The sequence below is a fragment of the Callithrix jacchus genome, chromosome 12 (assembly GCF_049354715.1).
Source record: "Callithrix jacchus isolate 240 chromosome 12, calJac240_pri, whole genome shotgun sequence".
Classification (NCBI taxonomy): domain Eukaryota; kingdom Metazoa; phylum Chordata; class Mammalia; order Primates; family Cebidae; genus Callithrix; species Callithrix jacchus.
Window position 1 is genome coordinate 8,094,968 of NC_133513.1, and position 22,490 is coordinate 8,117,457.

At 44.6% G+C, this 22,490-nt stretch overlaps 1 protein-coding gene across 1 annotated transcript in view; it reads left to right on the forward strand.

Annotated features, from left to right (window-relative positions):
* The window catches only part of RBFOX1 (RNA binding fox-1 homolog 1), a 2,602,982-nt gene that overhangs the window by 736,570 nt on the left and 1,843,922 nt on the right, over positions 1-22,490 (forward strand).

Consider the following 22,490-nt stretch of genomic DNA (forward strand, 5'->3'; position numbering starts at 1 on the left):
CATACTAAACACTGAGATCAAGGTCGGGGGAAATGGTTCTGGATTGACAAAATAACACCACTTACCCATATATGGAGCTGGAGATGGGGACTTGGAACCACAGAGACTTAAAGTGGGAGAAAAGTTTGACAGGAAAGGTAGATCAGGCAGGTGTTAACAGAGGAGGAGGGTGGTTTCCAGGCAGAAAACACCACAGATGCCCACAGTAGCCCTGCATGCTCAACCACGTTCTAACTTTATGCGTGGGCGACTAGGTGAGTTTTTGAGCAGCTGGGTCTGAAAAGACATTAATGACCTAAGACCAGATTGTCCGGGTGAGAGCTTCCAGAAGCAAACAGGTCAACCTGAAGTAGACTCAAGTTTGGTGGGTCCTGAACCTTACACAGTTGGAGCCCTTTCTGTGTAGGCAGAATCCTGAAATGCCCCCCGAGATTCCCTATCCCTCTCATGCACATATCCTGAATATTCCTTGAAACTTGAATATGATGGCTCTTACTGCTTTGATTAGATTGTTTTGTGGCATAGGTCTTGCCTTGTCACCCAGGCTGGAGTACAGTGGCACGGTACACCTAGCTCACTAGCTTTGACCTCCTGGGCTCAAGCAGTCCACCCACCTCACCCTCCCAAGTAGCTAGAAAAACAAGCATGCACCACCATGCCCAGCTAATTTTTTTTTAAGAGTTGGGTGTCTCCCTGTGTTGCCCAGGTTAGTTTTGAACTCCTGGGGTCAAGCAGTCCTCCCATCTCGGCTTCCCAAAGTTTTGGGGATTACAAGCATGAGCAATCATGCTTGGCCTTCTAGGGCATAGTTGGCTGTAAAAGAGGAAGAATGATTTGGCTGGGATTGGCTTAATCATCACTAGTCCATTAAAAGAGGAGACTTTTCTGCCCTTAATCAAAAAAGAGGAAGTCAGAGATCAGTGAGAAGGATTTGATGCACCGTTGCTGGTTTAAAGATGGAAGGGCCATCCCCTAAGGAATACAGGAGGTCTGTGGGACTGAGGGTTGCTCTTGTCTGACAGCTGCTAGGAAGCAGAACCTCAGTCCTGAAATCTCAAGGAACCACATTTTTCCAACAACGGGAATGAACATGGAGGCAGATTTTTCTCCATCACCTCTAGATGAAAGTTCAGCAAGGTCGACACTTAGATGTCAGGTTTGTAGGACTCTGAGCAGAGACCCCAGCCACGCCATGCTAGACATCTGCCCTTCCAGAACTGTGAACGAATGAACAAGTGCTCTTTTGAGCTCCTAAGTTTGTGGTGACTTGTTCTGCAGCAATAGAAAACAACCACACTCTTGAAATAAAAGAAACAAAACTAGGAGGATTAAATTGGTTATAGCGCCTCGTGTCAGTTTCAATGTCATGGAAAATCCTCCTCTAAGGTCAGGAGTGGCTCTGGTCTTATTTACCTGCATTTCATGTCTCTTGCAGTTCTCTATAAACAAAACCAAACACCACATGTTCTCACTCCTAAGTGGGTGTTGAACAAAGAGGACACACGGACACAGGGAGGGGAACATCACACACCAGGGCCTGTGGGGTGGGGGGTGCTAGGTGAGGGATAGCAGGGGGTGGGGGGATTGGGGAGGGCTAACATTAGGAGAAATACCTAATGTAGATGATGGGGGGATAGATGCTATAAACCTCCTTGGTACATGCATACCTATGTAACAAACCTGCACGATCTACACATGTACCCCAGAACCTAAAGTATTAAAAAAATAAGGGGAGGCTGAAGAATTCACATACTCATCTCCCACTTGACCTCTGGTGTTTGATTCTCCCTGCTCTTTGGCCCCAATCCCCCACACCCCCATATGTTTGTGACAGTGCCAAGCCATTTGGTCCATTTCCCTTCCTGGCAAAGGAAAAAAAAAAGTAAAGCTCTCAAAATTATTAGGTAATGATATCACTTTAAAAAGCGACACAATATTTTAACAGCATGACGCCACTTAGCTGTGGTTTAATAAAATGTAGAAAGCCCAGAGCCGAGGAAGCTGCAGCAGCCTTAGGTGGGGGCAGACAAACAGCTCTGGAAACTCACATCAGGAAAATTACTTTTTCTTCAAATGGAAACTTTTCAATTGCTTTCAAATAGCTGGAGCTGATAGAAATAATTTCCTTGGCACGTTTGCATACGCCGCCTGTGTCTTCCCCGCACGGCGCCGGGAGCTTCATTAATAAAGATTGTTGCGAGGTTCTGATGTTGCCAGGCTCTTGTTATTTAGAAAAGGCACCAAACCAAGTCAAGGGGAGTCAATTGATTACTAAATGCGTTTTCTGTTCGGTGTCCCTGAGGCAAATTGAGGCCAGTGGGGGAGTGTTCGTGTGTTCTCACGCACACATGTACTGGGGTTCCTGCCAGAGGAGCTCCGGCATGTCAGCCTGATCCTTGGCCCTTTCTGAGGCATCTCTTTAGGATCATAGGGACTGTCAGGGTTGAGTCTTCTTGTTTTACTGATGTAAAAATGGATGCTCCTGGAGGGAAAAATGACTTAGATACAAACACACAGAAAAAAAAAACAAAACAAAACCAGAGATTGCCATTTAGGGAGGCCAAGCTATCACCTTAGGTCTAGCAGACCTTACTGTGTTTTCATAATGGCTAGGGAGTTCGGCTTTCATTGTTCCCTTTCTGGGCCTTTCTGCCCACAGCCCTGAAATCCTATTTAGAGTTTGGGGTAGAAGATGAATGAGTTCAGTGTTTTCAATAATGAAGTTTGGGAGGGCCGGTGGCCACCAGGTGTATTTTTTTTTTAACTTTTATTTTAGGCTTGGGGTACCTGTGCAGGTTTGTAACACAGGTAAGCTCCTGTCATGGCAGTTCGTTTTACAGGTGATTTCATCACCCAGGTACTAAGGCCAGTACCCAATGATTATTTTTTCTGTTCTTCTCCCTCCTCTCATCTTCCACCCTTCTTTGTGTTCATGTGTTCTCATCAGTTAGCTCATGCTTATAAGTGAGAACATGTGGCCTTGGGTTTTTGGCTCCTGCGTTGGTTCACTAAGGAGAATGGCCTTTAGGCCCACCCATAGTCTTGCCATAAGATGGTAAGATGTTCTGGCCATCAGCAGGGAATTTTGTTTGGGAAAATAGTAAGGCAGGACAGTGAGACTGGAAAGAGTCCTGTGTGAGCCACGCTAATGAGAGGGAATGACCAAGTTCCTGTGCCCATGTCAAGGAGACTGATGTGTTTTGCTCTAGACCAGGACAGGGAGAGAGGAAGGCACAGAGCAAGGTGGAGAAGCAGGTCAGATTGATGGCGGATGATGAACATTTTAAGAACAAGGATGTGTCTTTCAACTTGTAATCGTGTGCTCATTTTCCACCCAACTTTCTACCTGACCTAAATCATTGTACTGGGTATAAATGGGGCTTTTGTTGGAAATGGAGAAAACAGCTGAGTTCCATACGTGAGTCAATGGCTTCTGCAGCGGAGACAGCGTGTGCCAAGACAAGAGCTGAAAAGCAGAGTTGATCCCCAGAAAGCTAGCCATCTGGGTATCAAAGATCTCACAGAGGGCTGTGGGACTGGGGGTCCTGACCAGGCTCACCTTCATCTCAAGGGACCATAGACCACTGCAAACTTAAATATTTCTGGTCCTATTTAATCAGTGTCAGTGTGCCTTTTACTCAGTATCCCTGAGCCTCAGTTTTCCCCGGTGTCAAATGGCGATAAAATCTGGTTTGTCGTCATAATAGACCTATTGTAAGGACTGAAGTCTAGTCTGGGTAATTTATGAATAAGGCCAAATGTTGCCCAGAAATGTTCCAGTCCTGCCTTTTGTGATGTCTTGGAATTGTGTTCTCTGGACCGCATTGAACCATCTCTTTATGGAAAGAACATGAGAGATCGTGCAGCTTTTCCTGCAGTGTATGGATTTACAGGAGTGAGACAGCACTTTGTGAACAAACACGGAAAACAGTGGAAAGACGGAAGTAAGAAGACAGTGTTCCTGTCCCCAGAGAATGGAGGAACTCTTCCTGCCATTAAGCAAATGCCATTATATTACATTCTAGAGCAGAGGTGTGAATCAAGCGTTCACTTCCAGGGGCACACATTTATTTCTGTTTGGAAGCGTTGAGGAAAAGCCCCATACAGTTACATATTTCTATAGAAGTATATGGTACCCAGTTGCATGTTTATGTATAGCTCTAATACATAGTTTTATATGTGGCTACATATAGAACTTTATAATACATAGTTTTACATAGTTACATATTTATATGTAAGTAGTGTAGTTATATATAGTTACATATTTCCATATAACTATAAATATGTACAAATACAAATTATATGTATTTAATCTTGACATAAAATGTATACCTATATAAAATATACAAATATATATTTATAGTATACATAAATATATATGGTTGTATATACATATATACATACAATATATATTGCAAAATGTGATTTTCAGTTGACTCAATTCTTACTGATGTCAAATATATATTATAACAGAAATATCATCCATAAAGTTATTTTGGTTATTAGTTGGAATAGCTATTAATTTGAATCACAGTCAATTTTTGGGTATCTGTTTTTAATCAATCAAGATCATTTCACATGAGTATTTATTTTTTGTTAACATTTAGGCCAAAAACTAAAACACCTCTATATTCTTTTCAATGTTCTTTTCTCTTTTGCTTTTCTTTGCTTCTGTACTTTGCCCAGAAAACCTGGAAGCAGAATATTCCTTCTGGAAGACGGTATCTATCTTGATGTCTTCCTGAGAAGTACATAGCTTTCAGGTTTATAGTCAGCTTTCTGGAAACAAGTGATACTAGTAACTGTTTCGTAACCTGAGTAGTGGGACAGTTAGTAATCTGAATCCAATTCTCCTCCAGAGTGTCTCACTGGCTCTTACTCATCTGTGCTGATGGAATTTCAACTTTGGCCTATTCCAGTCCACATTCTCAATCTGCCTAGCTTAGCAACTTAGAATATTAAAATTACTAGGCTGCTGCTGCTGATGGTGATGATCATGTTGCATAGCTACCATGTCTAAAATACCTCAGTCTTTGTGGTAAATTGCAAAATATTCCTGATTCTCCTTACCATTCTTCCTATCACCAGTGAAACTCTACTCCCTATCCCACAAAGGAGTGGGATCTGTTTCCCACATCCTAAAATTTTGATTGACCTTATAACTTCTTTTGGCTAATAGGATGCAACAGATGTAACTGTGAAATTTTAAGCCTGAGGTTATTTTTTCTTTGCCATTTGGACCCTGAGGAACAGCCTGGTTGCTTCTTTCTCATTGCTCCAGGTGACACCCAGACAACCTCCATAAACAGTCATCTTGGTTACCTGCAGCTCACCACAAAGCAGAAGGAATCCCAGCTAAAAACAGATGAACTGCCCAGCTGAGCCTAGCCCAAGTTGTTGATTCACTAGTGTCATAAGCAAAATAAGTGGTTATTGTTTTAAGACACTAAATTTTGGAATGGTTATTATATTAAAAAGTTAAGCATATTAGTATATGTAATTGTGTAATAAATTATCACAAACTGAGATTAATACAACAAATAGTGATTATATCGTAGTTTCTGAGATTCAGGAATTTGGGGGCTGTTTAGTGAGGTGGTTCTGCCTCAGAGCCTCTCATGAGGTTGCAGTCATCTGATGACTTGACTGGGGCTGGAAGAGCTACTCATAAGATGACTCTTACACATGGCTGTTGGCAGAAGTCCCGTTTCTTGTCATGGTGGACCTTCCACAGGACTGCTTGAGCATCCTCACAATATGGCTGCTGGCCACCCTTCAGAGCCTCCAATCCAAGACAGAGGTAAAGAAGAAACCACAGTGCCTTTTATGACTCAATTTTGGAGGTCATCCACTGTCATTTCTTCCATATTCTATTTGTTACAGAGTCACTAAAGTCCAACCTAGGCTCAAGGGAGGTGATGGCTCCATCTTTTAAAAAAAGGAGTGTCACCAAATCTGTGGATATATTTTAAAATCACCACACCAGCTGATAGAGCCTTACACAGAGAATTGAAATGTTTAAGGAGACTTCTTCATAGAGCCACAGCCATAATCTGAGCATATGACCATCGGGATCCCAGGTCTATTGAGGCACAGTTGCAGGTTGGCAGTGTTATGGGCTGAAAATGAGTAAGCTTCACAGTCAAGCAGACTTGGGGTAGAATCTTGACTCTAGAGCCTACTAGCTGTGTGATCATGGTCAGGTTATTTACATTCTCTGAGCTTCACATCCTTATTTGTAAAATAGGGCAGATACCATCTTCCTTAAAGGATTATACAATCATAGTGAGTGCTAGGTAAATTTAAATTTCTTCATTTTTCTATCTTCTGCCCTGCAGGTTCACTCCATATTCCACACTGATAATAGTCCCCTGGAACCATGGGGGAAAAGGAGGAAGGCTTAGGAAATATTGGAATAATGGAGACACTAGAGTAACCCTTGAGAAACCATCTCTAGTTGTGTGACCTTAGGCAAATCTCTTTCTACTTTTGAGTTGCAGTTTCCACCTAAGTTAAATTCAGTATTTGAACTAGATGGTCCCTAAGGCCTCATTTAGCTTAATATTGAGTAGCTTGTTTTCTAGGCATGCCCTAAAACCCTGATGTTCATGTTCTCATTTGATCTTCCTATCAGCCCTGTGTGGTGGCAAGGGGGAATCTAGGCACCAAGAGTTAGAGGGACCCTTCGAAGGGCACCCACTTGGAAAACCATGGGAAAATGTCAGTTTGAGCCCAGATCTATGGGGATATTAAGATTCTCACAGGGAGGTTTGTGGAATTTTAATGACAGCTTGTTTTGGGAAATTATAATTCTTTAAAAATTCCAATCGGAGCTCTCAGAAGAGCACCCAAAGACTCCATCAGGAAGCAATTAAAGGGCCTGCCCCATAGTGGGAGCACCCGTGGTAAATCAGCATTTCAGCATAGCAGTTTCTAGGCCAGGAATTAGAGGGGAAAATGAAATCATTCAAATGGAGGGGAGGAGAAATAAATTCTTTGCTGAGGCCGCAGCAGGCTAGTCTGGCACATATGGGATTTGGGCTGGCAGCTGAGCTGTGAGCATTTCCACTTGGGATCCAGGTGGGTGGGCGGAGGCTCCAACCTTGCATTCCCTTGTAGGGCAGCATGTAAGAAGGAGCTGGGGTCTTGATTTTGGAGTCAGACTGCCTGTGTTTGAATCTCAGTTCTGCCACTTAATTAAATGGCCTTCTGAGTCTATTTTCTCATCTTTACAGTAGACGGAATAATGCACTTATCTACTGGTGGCTTGTTGTGAGAATTAAATGAGATGATGCGTGCAAATCCTGGAGTACTTTGCCTGGAGTACGTTGCCAGGTGTACAGCCGTCCTCAATAAAGTAGCTTCATAGCTTAAATAAACAAAACGTGTTCAAATAAGACTTCCTTGGTGGTGTGGAGAAAGCCAGTATAATAATGTGGTTTAAAAAAGTAAAGGAGGAGCAGGCATGGCGGCTCATGTTTGTAATCCCAGTGCTTTGGAAGGCTGGGGTGGGAGGATTGATGAGGCCAGAAGTTCAAGACCAAGGCCTGGGCAATATAGTGAGATCTTATCTTTATAGTTTTTTTTTTTTAAATTACCTGGGCATGGTAGAGCATGCCTATGGTCCCAGGTACTTGGGGGGCTGAGGTGAAAGAATCACTTTAGCCCAGGAGATTGAGGTTGCTGTGAGCTATGACACCTCCTCTGTACTCCAGCCTGGGCAAGAGAGCAAGACCTTCTCTCAAGGAAAAGAAAAGTCAAAGAGACTTGGAAAATAAAGTAATATTTACTGAAGGTCCCATGAGAGCAGCAGTTATGCATACTTTGCACATAATTATTTTTTATAAAATACCTGGCACATAATATATGCTCAATTAAAATGTGCCAAATACTCGGACCACATGGGAGACCTACTGGCACATCCCACTTAGTCATTTTAATTGTACTAGGCAGAAATTGTTCCAATTGTTGTTTTCCTGACAGAGGTTGAAAATGAAGTTTAGGAAGACTAAAACCCCTTCTCAGGAGCTCATAGCTTCTCCACGGGTCTCAAGTATGTCTTGCTCTTTGCAAAACAGACAAGAGAGACAGCGTTAGTATAGATGATGCAGTGCATCCCCTTTTTGGGCTTGAGTCTGCTCCAGAAAAATAAGGAAATCTACTTGGTATAAATTTTCTGCTCTCTAATACAGAACAAAAACTACCATTGTTGTGGTATTTTTCTAAATCATGTATGACGCTGAAGTCTTGAGTGGATGACTAACAGAAATCAGTCATTAGTAAGGCTTCCTCCCCAAGTCCACTGCCTTATTCAGTTATCCTAGACCAGCTTGTAAACACCCAATGGGTTCATCTTGCCTGCTGCCCAGATACAGCCAATTTGTCAAGACAAGGGAATTGCAATAGAGAAAGAAGTTTAATACATATAGAGGCAGCTAAATGGGAGACTGGAGTTTTATTATTATTCAAGGCAGTAAGTTTGTAAGTTTGGAGCCTAGGGTTTTCAAAATACAATTTTGAAATAAAATAATATTGGCTGGAAGGGACTAGGAAATTGGTACTGCTTATTGGTTAGGGAAAGTAATCATAAATATGTGAAAAATGGTCCTCATTCGCTGAGTCTGCTTCTGGGTTTGGGCCACAGGACTAGTTGAGTCATGAGTCCTGGGTCTGAATGGAGTCATTTGGTTGTCAGAAATGCAAAACTCTGAAAAGATATCTCAGTAGACCAATCTTAGGTTCTACAATACAGATCTTATTACAGGTGCAACCGGGGAAGTTATCAATCTTGCGATCTCCTGAACAGTGGCTGGTTATCATTTAATTATGCCTACCTCTTAGCAGGATTCAGGCCTGTTTCATGATCCTAAACTTGTGGGCTTTTATTACTTTTACAAAGACGGTTTAGTTTTGGGAAAGCCTGTGATTTAAAATATAAACTAAATGTCTCCTAAAGTTAGCTTGGCCTACACCCAGGAACAACCAAGGGTAGTCTGGAGGTTAAAGACAAGGCTAAGTTGGTTAGATCCGATCTCTTTCACTGATGTAATTTTCTCACTGTTGTGTTAAATACGTTTTGCAAAGGCTCTTTCAAGCCGAGGGCCCGGGAAACTAAGATGAGGATGGGAGCTGATCCTTTGCACTGTGATTGGCATCTTCATTGTTGATCCTTGGGGTATGCAGTGTGCCTGTGTGGTGCTGAGCCTCCACCATTTGGGGAAGGTGCTTGACTACTCTAGGTGGGCTGCCAAGCACCCCCCCAACAAGGGATCTACCCTGACCACAAAGCCAGCATGGGGGACATGAGCACTGTTCTCAAGCCTTTGTTTCTATTCCTTCATCAGAGATTCTCCCACCGTGAGGGGCGCAGTCCCTGGACTCAACACCCAAACACACATCCTAACTCCTTGGTTCACAAAGCCAGGGCCAGAGCCAAGATCGGCACACAGATGTGACTGGCTTTAGCACCCCTGCCCCTCTGCACAGCACAGCCCTTCCTCAGAATCTGGAAACATCTGCTTTCCATCACCACCCCTGACTTTGCCACATCTTGCTGGATGTTGGTGGCTACCCAGTGAGGTTCTAGGATTCATATCCTGCTCAGATCATCTGGGCATCCTCCCTTACTACTGTGTGAGAAGGCTACTCCATCCATCAGTACTCCAAAGCCCCTCCCATGGGGCATCTGATGCTGAACCACCCCATGCCATAGGGAAGAGAGCGATTGGGATGCTTCAAATCCTCCCTTCAAGCGTTTCTGAGTCTAGTACCATGGAATGGGACATCCCCACCGGCATCCACATTGGGTTTAAAAAGAGAAAAGAAGTCTGCTTTGTTTGCCAGTAAGGTGAGGGTGAGACTGAGTTTTAGTTATTGGGCTGACTTACCGGCTACTCCTCTCTCTTTTTTAAAAAAGATTTTGTTAATGGACAAACCCTCCTGTCCTAACATGGCATGATGCAATGGAAAGTGCACTGACGGGTTGAGGTGGGGGCCCGGCTCTGCTACATCAGATGCCTTCGTGTCTTTAAGTGTCTCTAAGTGTCAGTTTTCTCATCTGTAAAAGGGACACAATCATAGGACCTCCCTCATAGGATGATTTGAGGCTCAGACATGAAGGATGTGAGTGTGTCTTTATTAATTTACTTCTCCATTCCTTTTCTTTTTATTTGCTCATGGACGTTTATCAAACACCAACTAAGTGCCAGATGTACTACTGGACCTTGGGATGGAACCTTGAGCAGCTCAGCCAAGATCTCTGCTCTCATGGAATGGGAATGCCTCGTGGCGGGGTGCCTGAGGAGGGCATGGAAGTTCGACGCCCTTCGCCGTATCTCGCCCTATGCATTTTTTTCCAACTGGCTGGCCCTGTGTTATATCCTTCACTGTATTACCAGTAGTAGTAAATAATTTCCCGAGTTCTGCAAGCCATTCGAGGAGACTATTGCCACGGAACGGGGTGGTGAAAATCTCTGATTTATAACCACGTGGTCAGAAGGGAGGTCCAGGCTTGCTCTGAAGTGGGACCAGCCTTGTGGGGCTTAGTCCACAACCTGTGGGATCTGATTCTAACTCCAGGCGGATGGTGTCAGAACTGAACCGTAGGACACCCCTTTGGTGATGGCAGATAACTGGAGCATTGCTTGGTGTGAAATAAAATGCAACACATTTGAGTGTAGAGGTATGCTGCATGAGTAGAGAAACCATTTGCTCTGTTAGAAGAAAGGCTGGACCAGCGGCTCACACCTGTAATCTGAGCAGTTAGGGAAGCCGAAGTGGGAGGATTGCTTGAGGCCAGGAGTTTGAGACCAGCTTTAGCAATATAGTGAGGCCCCGTTATATAAAAAGTAAAATAATAAAATTAGCCAACGTGGTTGTGCGTACCGTATGGTCCCAGGTACTAGGGAGGCTGAGGTAGGAAAGTCACTTGAACCAGGAGGTTGAGGTTGCAGTGAGCCATGATTCTGCCGCTGCTCTCCAGCCTGGCTGACAGAGCGAGACTGTCTCTAAAACAAACCAGAAGAAAGGCTACGAAGCCTGGAGAGCACGGAAGGCTAGGAGAAGGTGGCCCAGCTGAGCTCAGATCGCCGTCAAGTGGATACCTCCTTTTACAAGCATGTGCCTCTACGTTGCAGTTACAGGTTTTGCTTTTCTTTTGTTTCCAGACAGGGTCTTGCTCTCACCCAGGCTGGAGGGCAGTGGTATGATCATGGCTCACTACAGCCTCAAATTCTTGGGCTCAAGCCATCTTTCTACCTCAGCCAATTTTTATTTTTTATTTTATTTTATTTTTTCTGAGACGGAGTTTTGCTCTTGTTACCCAGGCTGGAGTGCAATGGCAGGATCTCGGCTCACCGCAACCTCCGCCTCCTGGGTTTAGGCAATTCTCCTGCCTCAGCCTCCTGAGTAGCTGGGATTACAGGCACGTGCCACCATGCCCAGCTAATTTTTTGTATTTCTAGTAGAGACGGGGTTTCACCATGTTGACCAGGATGGTCTGGATTTCTTGACCTCGTGATCCACCCACCTCGGCCTCCCAAAGTGCTGGGATTACAGGCTTGAGCCACCGCGCCCGGCCCGAATTTTTAATTTTTTAAGAGACAGGGGTCTCCGTATGTCGCCCAGGCTGGTCTCAAACTCCGAGCCCCAAGCAGTTCTCCCATCTCAGCCTCCCAAAGTGCTAGGAGACATGCATGAGCCACTGTGCCTGGACCCTTCGATTTTAGGTATTTTCATTGTGTCCCTCACCATCTTCCTTCTCCATTGCAAATCTGCCCTTTTGAGAGAGTGGGGCTAGGGATCTCTGTACCTTTTTACTCTGTCCAGGAACATTCCTAAGTGGGGGTGTCTCCACCTGACAGTGCAAAGATGCAGTTGCCCATGGCATTCTTCATGATGAGAATAACAACCCAAGTTGTTTTTTAAGTTTGCTAGAAGTACCTGTTGTAATTACCGGGCCACCCGTAATGGGAGTTGATGTGATTATTAGTTGAATGGCTCTGCTCATTATGGTACAGAATATTAATTTGTGAATGCATCACCAGATTCTTGATTGAATTCCCTTTTGACCATGATGCTGAGGACATATGTTCATACATTTTCATGGCAGGGAACTCTTCAGCGGAACCAGTGCTGCTCAGGAGAGACAGGTGCACAAGGGTGGTGGGCATGGTGAGGCTGTGTTTGCAAGAAAGGAAGTGCGGTGGGTACAGGGCAGGGGTGCCTCTTTTGCTAGTGCTATATATAGCAGCTCTGTTTGCTATAGAGGAGAGGAAAGAGACATGTCACATGATAAATTGAGCTGACCATGCTGGGCTGGTGGGTGTTAGTTCTATGGAAGGCTTTAATGCTGCAGATTTGTCATTCAGTTCAAGGAGAGAAGAGGACCAGGGCTTTTGTGGGAGACCCATGGCCCAACCTTCTTCCCCATGGCTTTGATCCAGCAGCAGGGGCGTTGATTGGGTTGAACAGCACCTGCCCAGAATTCATGTCTACCTGGAACTTCAGAATGTGACCGTATTTGGAAGTAAGGCCTTTGAAGATACGATTCGTTAAGATGAGGTCATGATGGATTGAGGGGTTGGAGTGGCCAATGCATTGACAGGTATCCTTAAAAAAAGAGGGGAATTTGGAGACCTACAGAGAAGGCTATGTGATGGCAGAGGCCTGACTTTCAGTGACACAGCTGGGAGTCAGGGAAGGCCACAGATTTCCAGCAGTGACCAAAAAAAAAAAAACAAAAACAAAACCAGGAGAGAGGCCTCATAGTCCCTCAGAGCCTTAGGATGGAACCAACTCTACCAATGCCTTGATTTCAGACTTCCGGTCTCCAGGGTGGTGAGAGAATAATCTTCTGTTGTTTCAAGCGGCTTAGATTGTGTTAGTTTCTTCCTTGGAGACTAATACACACCAGTAGGTCCTATCACAAGGGCAGGGGCAATGCCATTTTATTCATTTACCCAACACCTAGGTACATTGCACACAACAGGTGTTTAAGAGGTTTCTTATTATTTTACCTGTTTGACACCTTCTCTCTTGCTGTCCCAATCTCTTTCTATGTGTTTGTGTGTCTATGTGCATCATGTACACAAACTATTTTGGGGGGATGTCCTCTTCGAAGGTAATTACAGACATCATGAATACATGTCCTTCCTAACTGCTTGACTCTATCTCCTAAGAGCAAGGGCCTTCTCCCATATAACGAGCGTATCATAACACTGATACAAGGATATTATGTGCTATCCAGCCTGTGTCCAAATCCTTCCCGGCTGTCCTGGTCATGTCCTTTCTAGCTATCTTTATTTTTTAAATGCAGGATTCAGTTAGAGATAATATATTGCACTTGGTTGCGATGTCTTTTGAGTCTTCTGGGTTCCAGCATGTGTCACCCACTCTTTTGTTGTTGGTTTTTTACAATGTGGACATTTTTGAAGAGTCACGCCATTTGTTTTGTGTAACAGTAGTTCTCAGAATATGTTCCCTCAACCAGCAGCGGCATCAACTGGGAGCTTCTTAATTAATCACCGGTGATATTCTCGGGCGTTACCCCAGACCTGCTGAATTAGAAACTCTGGAAGTGGGGCCCAGAAACCCATTTTAACAAGCCCTGCAGGGGATTCAGAGACAAACCCAAGCCAGAGAGCCTCCGCCATTGAATGTCTCATAATCTGGGTCTCTCTGATTGGCTCCCCAGACGAAATTCAGGTACATAAGTTTTGACAAGAATGTTGCATAGGTGATATGGCTGTCACTCAGCACATCACACCAGTGGGCACCGAGTGATACATTTAGTCTCTCTAATCAATTAGTGATAGAGGTAATCACTTATTTAAGGCATATCCTCCAGGCGTCTGCATTGTAGGGACATTTCCTCCTGTAATTGATAAGAATGACTTCAACATTTGCAAAACCCAGGGAAAAATAAGTGTGAGTCCTCTTGTTAAAAACTGGCTGGGAATTTGAAGACAGATAGCAGAGCATCAGCTGAGCGTACAGCTTTTCTGCCTTGGGTTTCTGTGCCACTGTGTAGACTGAACACCCAGGAAGCCAGCCCGGCCGTGGGGTGATGTTGAGATGGTGTGAAGATCCCATTTCCTATCAATCTTTCACCCGCGGTTTTTAGCACCCACTTAGGATCCTTACTGGAGTTAATTCTCACATTGGCAGTTGCACATTGGAGGTTTTCAGACTCTTATCATTCTTTCTATTTTTATGAGCTGGTATTCTTATGTAAAGAGGAGCCCTCTCTCTCCACTCCCCGTTCTTATCACTACAGGCTCATAGATCCTTCTTAAAATATTTAATGTGTTATAATCATTGCTATTCTTTTTCTTTCTGATGCTCAAATTGTCTGAGGTTTAACCAGTGAGTGGGAACCTTTCAGTGACTATTTTGCACTTACTGGGCTAAGCTCATCTTACGCCTATGTCTCTACCTAGTCCAGCAAACGTTTGTGTATTTATCTATTTATTTACTTTTTGAGGCAGAGTCTCGTTCTGTCACCCAGGCTGGAATGTTCAGTGGCATGATCTTGGCTCACTGCAACCTCCACCCCTCCCAGGTTCAAGCAGTTCTCCTGCCTCAGCTTCTGATGTAGCTGAGACTATAGGCACCCACCACCACGCCTGGGTAAGTTTTGTATTTTTAGTAGAGACAAGGTTTCACCATGTTGGCCAGGCCAGTCTCAACTCCTGACATCAGGTGATCCACTCGCCTCAGCCTCCCAAAGTGCTGAGATTACAGGTGTGAGCCATCATGCTCCGCCCATGAGACATGTATTAAGCACCTACTGAATACTCATCTCAGGGCTGGAAGCCAGGAGTAAGATTTTTTTTTTCCCCCCTGGAGAGTAGTTTCCTGAGTTCAAGAGAAACTCAGTGTGGTGAATAGCAATTGTGCAGTAGTCCAGGCGCCAGGAGAGAGGGAGTGGCAGGGAGATGGGTTTATGCAGGACGGCATCCAACTCAGGCCAGAGAGTATAAGAGACCCACCCAAAGTTGCACAGTGGTGTTAACACTGGGTGTTCAGCTCAGGACTTCTCACCCCAAGTGTAATTCACTTTTTATACCTGTCTCTCAAGGTGTAGACTACCAGCTACGTCAGAATCACCTGGGGTGATTGCATAGACTGAACACCCAGGAAGCCAGCCTGACCATGGGGTGATGTTGAGATGGTATGAAGATCCCATTTCCTATCTTTCACCTGCACTTTTTAGCACCCACTTATAAACCTTACTTTAGTCAGTCGTCACATTGGCAGTTCCACTTTGGAGGTTTTCAAACTCTATCAGAGGTGGAGATTTGGGGGACTCACAGAAACCTACACAGTCTGAATGAGTAGAGGAAGCTATTCAGAACTTTTTATTAAAAAACAGATTATAAACCTGCTGGTGTGGTCGCTCACGCCTGTAATCTCAGCACTTTGTGAGAGTGAGGCGGGCAGATCACTTGAGTTCAGGAGTTTGAGACCAGCCTGGCCAACATGGTAAAACCTCATCTCTACTAAAAATTTTAAAAATGTGCTTGGTGTGATGGTGTGTACCTGTAATCCCAGCTATTTGAGAGGCTAAGGCAGAAGAATCACTTGAACCTGGGAGGCAGAGGTTGCATGGAGCTGAGATGGCGCCTCTGTACTCCAGCCTGGGCAACAGAGCAAGACTCTGTCTCAAAAAATATATATACATGTATTTTCTTCCATATATATATATATATATATATATAACACAGTTTCTTCATCCACTGGTTGCCTGATGGGCATTTAAGTTGGTTTCACATTTTTGCAATTGTGAACTGTGCTACTGTAAACATGGGTGTGCAAGAATCTTTTCTGTATAATGACTTCTAGACACCCAGTAGTGGGATGGCTGCATATTTATTAAGAATTATTGGCTCTTTATCTGAAACTCAAATTCACCTGGGTCAACTGCATTTCTGTTGCCAACCCCAGTACCCATGTCCCCAGGGGACATTTGGAAGTGTCTGGAGACAGCCTTGCTCGTCACCACTGGGTGGCGAGTGCTATCAGCATCTAGTGGGTAGAGGCTGGAGCACTGCACACTATGCTACTGTGTACAGGACAGGCCCCTGACATCAAGAATGACCCTGTCCCGATGTCAGTGGTACTGAGGTTGAGAACCTCTTCCCTTGTGTCTACCTCAGTTTTCGTTAAACATCTCAGTTTCAGAAATGATTTATCCTGCATTCAGGCTGCCCATGGTCTCTGGGAGGGAGGGGCTTCCTAGGCTTGTGATGGACTGCCATCCACCCACCTCTGGAGAGATGGACAGCCCCTCAGGTGAGCATCCTCCTGTCTGACTCAGGCCAGATGGGGGTTGGGAACAATAACAGTGGAGCAGGTGGTGCCAGGTCTCTTCTTTCACCACCTCCACTGGGCACTGCTGAGAACAAAGCATTAAACCCAGCAGAAAATGATCTCGGTGAAGATACAGAACAGGGAGATTTTTCATCCTCATTTCAGAGATGCTCACAGTGCCCTTGCATGGCATCCCGAGTCTTCCATTATTAAAAGTGTTCTTAATTAAAGTGGTTTATGACCTTCAAAGGGGGAAGGCCAGAAAGGGCATTGTTTTGTGGTGCTAAGCAGAGTTTTTCAGTTCTGGAAACTAATGAGGACTCGCAAGTTAGCAGAGCAGTCTGTAATCACTCCTTAACTCTCAGCAAGCCTCTGATCATGTTCGCTGCGAGCTGTTATTTCATCTTCGCCACCCGGAACTCGGGCAAATCGCAGTGACCACATTTAAAATGCGTCCTCCCTCCCCTTGCTGCAGCCACTTTCCCTCTTAGCCGACGTTTCTAGGATGTTGTGGAGGAAGAGAGCATTCCCAGGGTGGACAGGTGGACTGAGTAACTTGGAAATTCAGGCAAGAGTCTCGCTGTTTCTACGTGAATGGCACCATTCAGTTTCTGGGTTCCTCTTGAAGGTGGAGCAATTACTTGATGAGGCAGAAACCTAAGAAAGTCAGGCTTTCCAGCCCGGTGCAGTGGCCCATGCCTGTAATCCCAGCACTTTGGGAGGGCGAGGCGGGCAGATCACTTGAGGTTAGGAGTGATCAGCTTGGGCAACATGGTGAAACTCCATCTCTACTAAAAGTCCACCCCCCGCAAAAGAATTATCCAGGCACACCTGTAGTCCCAGCTACTCAGGAGGCCGAGGCATGAGAATCACTTGAACCCAGGAAGCTGAGGCCGTAGTGAGCCGAGATTGCACCATTGCATTCCATTTGAGACAAGAGCAAAACTCTGTCTCAAAAAAAGAAAAGAAAGAGGAAGTCTTTCCTCAGTACCTGAGAGCTAACTGTACCCTTTTCGACATTTCTCTTCTGGAAGCCAGGGAAGAAATAAGCAGTAACCTTCTGCAAATAATAATAATCATAGAAGTAACAATAGCAAAGGTTTGTTGAGCACCTCCAATGTGGTAAATATTGTAGAAATAAATTCGTAAGTCACCTCTTTGGTGGCAGCCTTCGGCTTTTTGAGATGAGCCCTGTTATCATCATAAAGAGAAAACCCGACGGACCTCACCACATTGAGATGAAAAATTCTTCTGGATAAAAGATATAAATAAAGTTGATAGATATTTCCAATATACAAAATGGAAATATGAGTATCAATCAATAAGAAAGAGGCAGTGACCCGTAGAGAAATGACCGAAGTCACTCTCAGAAAACCAATGTTTATGACACGTTGAAGTAGTGATCAGGGGAGTGCAGGTGAGTCCAGCAAGGTGATGACACCCGTGCTCAAATAGGAGACACTGAAAAGTCTGGTAACACCAAATGTTTGTGGGGATAGATGCAGGGTTGCCATTCTAACAGATAAAAACATATTGGCCATGCAGGGTGGGTCATGCCTATAATCCCAGCACTTTGGGAGGCTGGGGCGGGAAGATCACTTGAGGCCACGATCACAAGAGCAGGCCTTTGAGAACAGCCTGGCCAACATGGTGAAACCCTGTCTCTACAAAAAAATGCCAAAATTAGCTGGGTATGGCGGCACACACCTGTAACCCCAGCTACTCAAGAGGCTGAGGAGGGGGAACTGTTTGAACCCAGGAGGCAGAGGTTGCAGTGAGCTGAGATTGTGCCACTGCACTCCAGCCTGGGCGACAGTGTGAGACTGTTTCAAAATGAACAGACAAAAAATATATATTATGCCCAGTTAAATTTGAATTCCACATAAACAATGAATAAATTTTTAGTGTAAATATGTCACAGATTTAACAAATTCGTATTTAAAAAGTTATCCACGGTCTCTCTGGAATTTAAATTTAAGTAGGAGTGTGGCAACTCTAAGTATGGGAAAGCGCGAGTTACATATAATCAAATGTGTGTGAGTGCCCCAGGCCTCCTGTTCAGAATGCAAATCACTGGGTTTTCTCCCTGAGATTTCGATTAAGTTAGATGTGGGGGAGAAAACAGGCAGTGGGCTACTGGAGCTTGCGATTGCAAAGTGGTGAGAGATGACTGGTAAATTTTTAGCCAAAAAAAAAATATATATATTTTTAAGGCACAGTGTCATCCTGTCACCCAGGCTGGAGCACAGTGGCACGATCATCACACAATGCAGCATCATGGCTCACTGCAGCCTAGACCTCTCGGGGCTCAGGTGATCCTCCCACCTCAGCTTCCTGTGCATCTGGGATTATAGGCGTGCACCACCACACCTGGCTCATTTTTGTATTTTTTGTAGAGATGGGGTTTTGCCCTGTTGGCCACGCTGCTGTGTCTCCTGGGCTCCAGCGGTCCACCTACCTTGCCCTCACGAAATACCAGGATTACACACCTGAGCCACTTCGCCCAGGTTGCCATTTTTGTAAAGTGAGTTTACAGTCGGCTGAAACTTGGTAGCTTGAAATCAACAGAGTGGAAATATTTACACCATAGGAATTGGTGAATTACTTTAAGTCAGGGCTTTAAAAATTGTTTTCCACAAGAGCCACTTAATAAATGTTTATCTGCACACTGTTGGACCAAATGTCTACCTGAACAAGTTCTTAGGTGATTGATACACTAGGATCACACTAAGAGAAACCATTTATTTTCTTTTTCTTTTTGAGATGGAGTCTTACCCTGTTAGCCAGCCTGAAGTGCAGTGGCGTGATCTCAGCTCACTGCAACCTCTGTCTCCTCATTTCAAGCAATTCTCCTGCCTCAGCCTCCCTAGTGGCTGGGATTACAGGCATGCACCACCACACCCAGCTAATTTTTTTTATTTTTAGTAGACATGGGGTTTCACCACGTTGGCCAGGCTGGTCTTGAACTCCTGTCTTCAAGTGATCTACCTGCCTCGGCCTCTCAAAGTTCGGGGATGGCAGGCATGAGCCACCAAGCCTGGCCACAATTTCTAATTATGACAGGAGGGCAATATCTGGAGCAGCTGATCCTTCACGTGTGGAAGCAGGAGTCTCTCTGCAAGTCATCTTGAATCGCTTGCATATAGGTGGGCAGCTTTATTTTGTGTTTTGTTTTAAAATTTGTAAGTTTTTTATTTTTGTGAGTATTCAGTAGGTGTATGTATTTGGGAGACATGAGATGTTTTGATACAGGCATGCAATACATGACAGTGACATCTTGGAGTATGGGGGGGTCTCCATTCCTTTAAGCATTTATCCTTCTTGTTATAAACAATCCAGTTACACTTTTTTCGTCATTTTAAAATGTACAATTAATTTCTTATTAACTTTGGTCACTCTATTGTACTATTAAGTAGAAGGTCTTATGCTTTCTGTTTTTGTACCCATTAACCATCCCATCTTCCCCCCACTATCCCCCCACCATCCCCCCCATTACTCTTCCCAGCTTATGGTGAGTACCCTCTACTCTCTATGTCCCTATATTGAGTTGCGTTAACTTCAGATTTTTTTTTTTTTTTTTTTTTTTGAGATAGAGTTTCACTCTTGTTGCCCAGGCTGGAGTGCAATGGTGCAATCTTGGCTCACCGCAACCTCCACCTCCCAGGTTCAAGCGATTCTTCTGCCTCAGCCTCCTGAGTAGCTGGGATTACAGGCATGCACCACCATGCCCTGCTGATTTTGTAATTTTTGTTTTTTAGTAGAGACGGGGTTTCTCCATGTTGGCCAGGCTGGTTTCGAACTCTCAACCTCAGGTGATCCGCCTGCCTCATCCTCCCAAAGTGCTGGGATTATAGGTGTGAGCCACCACGCCTGGCTGATCTTAGATTTGATGGACAAATTTAGACCAAAAAATCTACTGCGCTTCAAATTCTTCATCTGTGTACTGGGAATATGGATGGCACCAACTTTGTGGTGTTTGGGAATGATTAGGGAGATACCTTTTTGTGTACAGGGCTTAGCACCTTCAATGCTCATCAAAGGGGAGCGGCAAATGTTTTTACTAAAACACAGCTTTCTTGTGGCCCTGCTTTAATGAGTACATGAGACTTGCTTGAAATTAGCATTATTTGCTAATTATATCACACTTGTGGAGCAGTCTTTAGAAAGTGGCTGTTTTGCTAAAGAGGTGGAGAGTGGCCAGGCGTGGTGGCTCAGGTCTGTAATCCCAGCACTTTGGGAAGCCCAGGCGGGTGGATCACGAGGTCAAGAGATTGAGACCATCCTGATCGACATGGTGAAATACCGTCTCTACTAAAAATACAAAAATTAGCTGGGCATGGTGGCGCATGCCTGTAGTCCCAGCTACTCGGGAGGCTGAGGCAGGAGAATTGCTTGAATCCAGGAGGCAGAGGTTGCGGTGAGCCGAGATTACGCCATTGTACTCCAGCCTGGGAAACAAGAGCAAAACTCCGTCTCAAAAAAAAAAGGAAAAAGAAAAAGGTGGAGAGAAGCCTCCTTGTATTGTTGTCTGAGCTCCTGCCTGCTCCCTCAAAGCCTTCCTGTCATACAGTGGTTATGAGTGCATACTCTGATGGCAGACCACCACCACAGTGCATCCCTGCCAATGATTAGGCATTATTAGGTTCAAGATATTAATTAAATTACTTAGCCTCAGTATGTCTTACTTACCCCATCTGGAAAAGGGTGGGTGATAAGAGCAGGTGAGGATTTAAATGAGGTAATACAGATGCATTACTTTGCTTTTCTGCTGTAACACATTACCATAGAATTGGTACCTTAAAACAGGGTCCTTTGCAGGCACATGGATGAATCTGGAAATCGTCATTCTCAGCAAACTGACACGAGAACAGAAAATCAAACACCACATGTTCTCACTCATAGGTGGGTGTTGAACAATGAGAACACATGGACACAGGGAGGGGAGCATCACACACTGGGGTCTGTTGTGGAGGTTCTGGGGAGGGACAGTGGGGGATGGGGAGGTTGGGGAGAGATAACATGGTGAGCAATGCCAGTTATAGGTGACAGCAAACCACATTGCCATGTATGCACCTATGCAACAATTTTGCATGATCTGCGCATGTACCCCAGAAACTAAAATACAATTTAAAAAAATAAAACAGCATACACTTCTTCTCTTAGAGATCTGGAGCTCCAAAGTTTAAATTCAGATCTATGGGGTTAAAATCAAAGTTCCTACTGGCAGCTGCAGGAGAGAATCTATTCCTTGCGTTGCGTAGCTTCTGGCAGCCACGCACATTCCCTGGCTGCTAGCCACATCACACTAATCTCTGATTCTGTTGTCTCTGCATATCTCTAACCTTGGTCCTCCTGGCTCCCTCCTCTGGGGACCCTTGAGATTGCATCTCTGGGCCTACCCTGACAGTCCAGGATAAACTCCCCATCTCAAGAACCTTAATCATACCTGCAAAGTCCCTTTTGCCATGTAAAATGACGTATTCACAGGTTCCAGGTATTAGGATGTGAACGTCTTTGGAGGAAGGGAGGGCATTATTCAGCCCGCCACGCAGGCAAACAAACCTTGCAACAGTGCCTGGCACGCAGGAAGTATTGCTATGAGCTACCTGTGGGTTTAACTGAAGTGCAAGGAGGTCAAGGACAGACTGCCCATCCTGTTGCAGTGAGCAGTGACACTGGCTGAGCACCAGACAGTGGCTCTATGTTTCTCACTCGAGTTTGACCATTCATGGATGGAACTCTTGCAAAGGCACCTCTCTTGCCTTGAGAACCCACAGAATGTGGATGCTCCCAGCCCACTTTCCAATTCCTAAGTTGCTTTATCAGCCTGAACCTCTCAGTTGTCTTTCTGGAGAGATTTCCCAGGCTCCAAAGGTCAAATGTTACTAAAATTTTAAGTTGGCTGAATGCAGATTCCGCACATGTCATTCCATTGGCCTAGTATCCATCCTTGTTCGGGAACACATACAATGGCAGGGTTGTTTTCCAAGAGTAATATTCCTCAGTTTGGGTGCAAGGAATAAAAAAAAGGAAATCTGTATAAAAGTCCAAAACAGAGTTTCTTAATTTAAGCTTCTAATGAAGGGAAAAAAAATCATATGGTAAGCCCAAAGCAAAAATACAATTGAGTCTGGATTCAGCTTTAAGGATGCGTAAGGAATGGCACTTTCCACCAGAAA